Source organism: Canis lupus, chromosome 23 (genome assembly GCF_011100685.1).
Source record: "Canis lupus familiaris isolate Mischka breed German Shepherd chromosome 23, alternate assembly UU_Cfam_GSD_1.0, whole genome shotgun sequence".
Taxonomy (NCBI): domain Eukaryota; kingdom Metazoa; phylum Chordata; class Mammalia; order Carnivora; family Canidae; genus Canis; species Canis lupus.
In genome coordinates this window covers 42,190,114-42,198,379 of record NC_049244.1, presented here as the reverse complement: position 1 = coordinate 42,198,379, position 8,266 = coordinate 42,190,114, and the positions used below count along the sequence as shown (strand labels likewise).

Sequence of the window (8,266 nt, the reverse complement as noted above, 5' to 3'; positions counted from 1 at the left end):
TTTCAGGGGGACTGAAAAAATAGCAGTATGGAAAATGAAACCTGACTCATTTGGAGTGAATCTTAGTACCAATTTCTGAAAATATTTTTGGTAAAGTAACACAATTTAAGATTTTATAAACAGTTGTGACCATACGTCTGACAACATATAGTTTGTTAAAGAGGAACTTTTGGTTTGTTCTTATCTTTAGGAAAAACTTGTAGAAAATGATATAAAACTCTTGCTTAATAACAAATTCATTTCCTTATTTTTATAAGAAGACACCAGACAGCATCTCCCAGCTTGCTTCACATTTCAGTGTGGCCATTTAACTAAGTTCAAACCAAGGAAATATTACAAGAAATGATGTGTGTCAATTCCAGGAGTGGCCCATAAAAACCTCCCATATACAACCAACTTCTTTCTTTTCTCTGCAGACTCAGTGTCAGAGTCCAGAAAAATCTTGGAAGCCATATACTAAAGATGTCAGTGCTTCCATTAGCCTGGGCCCTGTAGTCATGCTGTAAAACAGAGCTCCCACCCTACCAAAGAGGAACACTTCTATTTGGTTGTTCCATCGTATAAAAAGAAAAAAAACTTTCTGTTGTGTCAGTAAAGTTTGGAGGTAGAGGTTGAAAATGCCACCAGCATTATCCTAAATAATATGACCCAATGTTGACAACTAAAGTATTTGTGTTTGGGAATCTAATTGGAAAACTAAAAACCTTTGCTAAGGTTAATATTTCAATACAAAAAGTTTTATCCTGATACAAATAACTTGAAGCACCCAGATGTCAAGACCTTCTTTTGCTGCTTCCACTGTATCAATTCCACCTGGGAGCTGCGGGAGCTAATGTCTATAGCATTTGGTCTAGGCAAGAAAAGAGAGATAAGAGCAACAAGGAGAATTTTAGAAAGAATACATTTAAGACCCTTAGTAGTATAATGCTTCTGACTAAAAATAACCTTAAATAGCTTAAATAAAAAGACTGAATCACAAAGAGCTACAACCAAGGTGTAATATTTTAAAATCCTACACACCACCATGCAGAAGAGGACAGCAGTGAAGAGGCTTGCTTATTTTGAGTATAAAATTGGACACAAAGCAAAAATAAATATCCTTGGAGAGTCCATAACGACAAGCCAGCCTTCAGAGAACAAGTCATCTGAAGCTATAATAAGTCCAGGATCGGTGTTATAGGTCATCAGTGCCATCAAGTCCTTGAACTCTTTCCATGTTTCTATCATCCTCAAGACTTGTCCTCACATAGTCTCAAGACGGCTGTCACAATTTCACATAATCATTGCCATATATAGAGGAGAAGGAGGCATACACATACCTATATGTACTTATGTGTGTGTACACATACACATATTTATGTGTATAGAGTATGTGTATATGTGCACATATATGTATGTGTACGTGTGTTTACATACATATGTACACATGCAAACATACATAAAGTTAAGCGGAAAGCACATTTTTAGAAGTCTTCTAGAAGATTTTCCCTTAGCCAAATCTGTGTAATATGCCCACATGTAAACCAATCACAAGGAAAGGAACTGATTGTCTAGTAATGAAAAATCATCCTTTGCTTTAGGACCCTCTTTCCATAAACATACTGTTCTCCAATACCTTATAAAAATAGGATTCCTTTCAGGTCCATTATTAACCCACTGATTCAGAAAAACTGAAGGCAGAGGGGATCCCTGGGTGGCTCAGTGGTTTGGCGCCTGCCTTTGGCCCAGGGCGCGATCCTGGAGTCCCGGGATTGGGTCCCGCATCGGGCTCCCAGCATGGGGCCTGCTTCTCCCTCCTCCTGTGTCTCTGCCTCTCTCTCTCTCTCTCTGTGTGTCCCTCATGAATAAATAAATAAAATCTTAAAAAAAAAAAAAAACAGAATGGGAATTTCTAGGGATTCAAGAAAAATAATCATATAGGAAGAAAGTTTGAAAAATAACATTGAAAATGTAATCTAGTAGATTTCTACAGTTTTCCTGCCCCATCTATAGAAGAAGCTCAACAGTCAGGAAACTAAACTGTAAACAGATGCTTCTACAAGCACTGGACTCTGGGCATCTACTCTGGCTACCATAAAAGTGTTAAAACCAAAGACATATTCAAGGCCAATTTAGGTGAATTTCCTACACCAAGAAGGGGGAAAAAACTAAGAGCCCCACTAAAACCTGGATTTGTAGGATTACCACCTTAAAACATGACAGAGATGTAAACCCCACCATGTAGGAGGGAAGGGCACAGAGAAAACTTACCCTCTTGACCTTGGTGCTAGATTTGAGAAAGACGTATCTATCTGTCATCGTAAAGTTCTTAAGTTATAATAACATCATTGATTTCAGACAAAATAGACTTTGAAGGAAAACTGTTACTAGAAATAAAGAGAAACACTTCATTATTGATAAAGGTTCAATTCACCAGGATAATATAACTACTTTTAGTTTTTGCTGATCATATAAGCACAAGATATTAGGAAAAAATTCAGACAAGAAGAAATAGACAAATCTATCAATATGGTGAGAGATTTTAATATTCCTCTGAATAATTAGTAGAATAAGCAAAGTACCAGCTAAAGTAACAGCATAATTAAGAAATTGACCTAATACAAAAAAATATAATACCATATTCAACAATTGAAGAGTACACCTATTTTTCAAGTGTATTTAAAATATGTAAAAAAATCTCAAATGGTTGAAACCATTTATAGCATGTTCTTGGACCACAATACCATTATAAATAATAACTAGAAAATTCTAGCTTCTTCATAAGACATCAAGAAAGAATCATAATGAAAAAAAAAAAAGAAGGAATCATAATGGATATCCTGGTGTACAGTAGGCTTTTTAAAATAAAATGTGAAGGCCAGAGATCAGAGGTGAAAACACAGGTGCTCACTTTGGTGGCACATAAATTAAATTGGAATGATAAAAAATATAAATAAATAAATAAATAAATAAATAAATAAATAAATAAATAAATTGGAATGATACTGAGAATATTAGCATAGCCACTGCACAAGGATGGCACACAAATTCGTGAAGTGTCCCACATTTTTTTAAAAAGATAAAAACACAGTAGAAGATGATTAAAAATGAAAGAGTTGTGAAAGCAACTTTAAATAGGATAAAATCCAGAGACCCACTAAGCTAAAAAAAAAAACTCCCTCATTTAAAAAATGAGGGATTCAATCCACGAAATTAAAGAGCACAACAAATCAGCAACAGAAAACTCTGTACTAAATATTAGACATATCATAGAGCATGGTAAAATATTCAGTAATTCTATGAAAGATTATTCTATATTACTTACAATCTGAATTAACATAAACAATAATAAGGTCATATGTACCAATCAGAATAGCAAACATTTAGAATTGATCCTCAAGAAGTGAAGACATGTGATAAAACAAGTATTTCCATACTTTATTGACAGAAGAACAGAATGACGGGTTTTCTGTAGTGTATATACACATAAGGATATGTGCAAGGTTGATGACTGTAGCATAATTTGTAATTATAAAACAGGAAATAAACTGCACCCAGATGATTAGATCGAGACCATTCAGTATCAGAGGCAAGGGGATTTCTAAGATGCATCCTAAAGGAGAAAAGAACATGCCCCAGATAACAGTCTGCATGAAACAATCTTCTTTATGTAAAGAAACACTACGTACATGTGTGTATATATGTGTGTATATATAATGATATTTATTCAGCGCTTACTCCTTAGCAGGCATCACTCTAAACTTCTTGCATATTTTAACTTCTTCAATCCTCATAAAAATATTATGAGACGCATACTACTACTACCCTCACTTTACAGATTAAAAAAGAGGCACAGAGATAGTAATTTGCACAAAGTCACGGAGAATGAGAAGGGATTCAGATCTAAGAGGCAGGTTTCCCCCCTCCTTTTTACTTCTTTTCTCAATTTCATTTTCTATTGCTCTCCCTTCCCACCCCCTCTTCCTTCCTCCCGCCTACTTCCTCCCTTACTCTTCAAGTATCTGTTGCTAGGGTCATGGGAAGAAAAGGAGAGGAGAGCTGCCCAAGACGCCTTTCGCTTTATTTATCCATATTCAGCTTTATTGTTTGGAAGATCCTGTATTACTTTTGTAAATAAAACACTTTAAGGAAAAAAAAGAATCAATGAATCCTTCAGTTTAAGCAATATGAGTTCGTTTGTGTGTGTGTGTGTGTGTTTTTTTCCAATATGAGTTTATTGAGCCTGTTTGCCAGTGGCGGGGGTGGGGGTAGATGGCAGAAAAATTAAACACTCTAAACACATCTAGTCAGTTTGACTCTTAAAAGTTAGCAGCCTTGGGGACCCCTGGGGGGCTCAGCGGCTTAGCATGTGCCTTCAGCCCAGGGCCTGATCCTGGGGTCCCGGGATAGGGTCCCACGTTGGGGTCCCTGCAGGGAGCTTGCTTCCCCCTCTGCCTGTGTCTCTGCCTCTCTCTCTCTCTCTCTCTCTCGAATAAATAAAATCTTTTTTAAAAAAAAGTCAATGTGTAGTTCATAATAAATAAATAAATAATAAATAAATAAATAAATAAATAAATAATAAATAACTAGCTAGCTAGCTAGCGGCCTTTGGTGGAGAATGAGGGATGGGCGGAGAGAGGGAGAGACAGACACTGAGAGAGCCAGACGGACAGCGAGCCAGGACGGAGAGAGCTAAAGAGAAGAAGCCGCATGAAGAAAAGCGAGCTCGACCCCGGGCCGTTTGCACCCGCAGCGGCGCTGCAGGCTCCGGGCGGCGGAAGCTCCCGGGAGGCCCGCGCCCCCACCCCACCCCGGCGGCCCCGCCCCCTCCGTGACTCCCGGGGCCCGGCTGCCCCCGCCTCCCGGCGCCTCGCTGCCCGGGGCCCCGGAACAGACGTCAGGGCCCGCAGGGCGCAGGGGGCGCAGCGGGGCCAGCGGCGAGCGCGCGCTCGGGGCACCTGCAGGGGCGTGGACGCCGCCACCGGGAAACGAAACCGTCAGACCTCGGCGGCGCAAGGTCGCTCCGAGGTTCCGGGGCCTCGCCCTTGGCAGCATCCGGGCAGCATCCGCACGCGGCGGCCACAGGTGGGCGGGCGGCGGGCTCCCGGCCAGGCGCGCGGGGGGGGGGGGCGGGAGGGCTGTACCTGTGCGGGGCGCGCGGGCACAGGCTGGGGGCCGGGGTCCTGGCGGCGGCCACAGGTGGGCGGGCGGCGGGCTCCCCGCCAGGTGTGCGGGGGGGAAGGGGGCGGGGGCAGGGGGCGGTACCTGTGCGGGGCGCGCGGGCACAGGCTGGGGGCCGGGGTCTTGGAGCATCCGCACGCGGCGGCCACAGGTGGGCGGGCAGCGGGCTCCCAGCCAGGCGCGGGGTGGGGGGGGCTGTACCTGTGCGGGGCGCGCGGACACAGGCTGGGGGCCGGGGTCCTGGCGGCCCGGGGAGCGACCCCCGAGCAGCGACCCGCCTGCGGCACCCCCCCCGCCGGGCCCGCCCCAGGGCTCAGGTTTGCCCGCGCCCCGTGGGTGAACACCTGTCCGCGGCGCTGAGAGTCTGAGCTGCGGCTGCCGGCAGCGTGCGGGGGGTGCGGGGGGTGCGCGGGGGGTTAGAAGGGCGATTCGCAGGCCCCTCGGAGCTGTCATTTAACAGTGAGTATTCACTACTGGGAAGGCTGCCCCCCCCCCCAAACTGTGCGAGCCACCTGGAGCTCCGCGCGCGGGGGCAGGAGGGAGGCAGGTGCTTTACCGCCCACAGGGGGACCCTAGACCCGAGGCTCCCGAGTCCGTCCACCTGCCTGGGTGCACCCCCCGCCTCTGCTACTTAATTCCTGCGGACTCCGACCCGTTTCTTCATCTCTGGACCTTGCTGGCTCCATCTCTGAAATTGCGTCAAGGTCAAAAATGAGTTCCGAGAGTTAAGAGTAGGATACTTAACTAGTGTAAAAGCTGTTGTCGGAGCTGTGTCCCGCGCTGCAGAAAGTTCTCATTAGGGTTAGCTTTTGGTATTTTTTTTTTAAGATTTTATTTATTTATTCATGAGAGAGAGACAGACAGAAGCAGGCGCCCCGAAAGGAGCCCCATGCGGGTCTCGATCCCGGATCCCGGGGTCACGCCCTGAGCCGAAGGCAGACGCTCCACGCCTGAGCCACTCAGGTGTCCCGCTTTTAGTATTTTTAATAGTAAAGTCCCTGCTTCTCCGAGATTATTATCTGGCTCCCAGGTGGTTTTATTTAGACAGAGATTCCTGGAAGTGGTAAAATAGCTACTACCCAGCTCCAGGAACAGGCAGGTATTGTTTCTCCTGGTTTAGCAATTTGAGAAACAGGATTAGTACAAGTGTCACTTCCGTAGAGGAAATTGTCAAACGATTTATGATTCCCTTTATCATCCTTGAACTTTCTTAATAGCAGAACTTTCTCTTAATACCATGCTCGCGAGCAGGACAACTGCAGGGCTTTGAACACTGAATAAACGCAAGGAATGAAAATTAAGGAAAAGGGAAAATGAGTGGATTTCTGCAGCTGGATAGAAAAGGTGCATGTAAAATAAATAAGTGGCTGAATCTGAGACGAAGCAGCCTTCACATTTGTACGGGAGCTGTTCTTTATGGGAAAGGAGGGAAATAAAACCCTACACATCTTGTTCAGTCAGCAAGCACCAGTTAAGTGCCTTGTCCTGGACAAGATAGTCCATACTCTGGCCTTTGAGAACATAGAACGCAGGTAGAGAGAAACTACGTTAAAACTGTCCTACACTTCTCTATTCTTTTGTCTGATCTCTCCCCCCCCCCCCTTTTTCTTTTTCCTGTAATCCACAAACCTTTCATTTCCTTGAATTAGTCAATCTCCCTCTAGCCACAGGACTTGTGCCAGTTGCCTCTGCAATGCTTCACTTCCCCAACCCCCATCCATGGCCTAGTTGATTTTAGACAGCCTTTGGCTCTCAGATTCAAAGTAGGTCAGGGACAAAGAGTTCTGTCATTGTCTTTATTTGCTAAAATAATTCAGAACATATATCCACATCGTGGGCCTCAGAAAAATGTTAACTGATTTGTTGTTAAACAATTAAGAAGTAAACATGGATCGATGATTCAAATATAGGTTATGCCTGGTTTATAGGCATACTAGTCTTAGGAGCTATCAAAACTAGGGATGCTTCCTTTGGGCTCCAGATTGTACATTAATATTTTTCTGAAAGCAATAAGAGAAATTTCAGGACCCCCAAGAGATGGGTCAAGGATTTCACTGTAAGATGAGTTCTGGAACCATGATTGATGTCACCTGCATTATTTCTCTTCCCTGATGGAAGAGGTTTATAATTTTCAAAGAGCCCAGAGCAGCAATGGGTCTTATGGTATCTGATGGAATAATTTTACCAGAAATATACTTATATGAATATAGTATATGATGCACTAATCTCTCATTTAACTGAATTAGGAAGAAGGGTATAGGGCAGCCCGGGTGGCTCAGCAGTTTAGTGCCTTCAGCCCAGGGCGTGATCCTGGAGACTCAGGATCGAGTCCCATGTCAGGCTCCTTGCATGGAGCCTGCGTCTCCCTCTGCCTGTGTCTCTGCCTCCCTCTCTCTCTCTCTCTCTTTCTCTCTCTCATGAATAAATAAATAAAATCTTTTTTTTAAGAAAAAGAAGGGTATAGTATTCAGATTATAATTTGAATTTATACATTTGTCCTGAAGTAATTAAGATTCCAGTGGTACAATATATATGACTTCCTTAGATTTTTTTTTTCTTTTAGTACAGGATAAATATGATGTTCTTTTCCCTGGAAGTTTTTCTAGGACTTGTTTCTTATTAAAAGTCCTGGGGGCATTATTAAAAAGTTATACTAATTAATTAATTCACCCAGGACTCCGCCTTACTCATTTCCAAAACTGGGTGACATTACCTCTTGTTAATAGACCCTTAAGTTTGAGAAAATCAAAAGATCTCTGAAACAGCAAACAAGACTAGACAGGGTGACATGGTGAGTATCCTCTTTATTCTACAAGTGCTTTATTCTACTGGCACAAATACAGGCCACGACTGTCCCTTAACATTTTGTACCAAAACTTATGCTTGATTTTTTGCTTAATTGCAAAAATTCTAAAACCTACAGCACAGTGAGGACCCAGATTTTGTTCTGCAGCAGTTTTGCCAACAGGGAATCATTCTCACAAATCTATACTTTAAGATTCAAAATAATATAACCACATAGGAAAGAAAAGAGCACAGCAGGACAAACAAGCTCTGTGTTAGAGTCTGTTGAGTTTCCTGGGATCTCTAGACAAGAAGTTTTGCC

The 8,266-nt window shown here is 43.2% G+C and overlaps 1 protein-coding gene and 1 non-coding gene across 6 annotated transcripts in view; both read left to right on the top strand.

The window, feature by feature from the left end:
- The first annotated feature begins 2,947 nt into the window (after window positions 1–2,947).
- On the top strand, window positions 2,948–3,050 carry LOC119865491. Its single transcript, XR_005377318.1, has one exon. It is a non-coding gene; the product is annotated as a U6 spliceosomal RNA (small nuclear RNA).
- Window positions 3,051–4,885: 1,835 nt separating this feature from the next.
- The window catches only part of PLSCR1 (phospholipid scramblase 1), a 28,825-nt gene continuing 25,444 nt past the window's right edge, over window positions 4,886–8,266 (top strand). For 2 of the 5 annotated variants that reach the window (XM_038571144.1, XM_038571142.1), the window contains exon 1: window positions 4,886–5,064. The gene's annotated coding sequence lies outside the window, so the exon portion shown is untranslated. Of the gene's footprint in view, window positions 5,065–5,106; window positions 5,179–8,266 lie in introns of those variants that run through there. The other 3 variants (XM_038571147.1, XM_038571143.1, XM_038571146.1) reach the window with 3 other exon arrangements.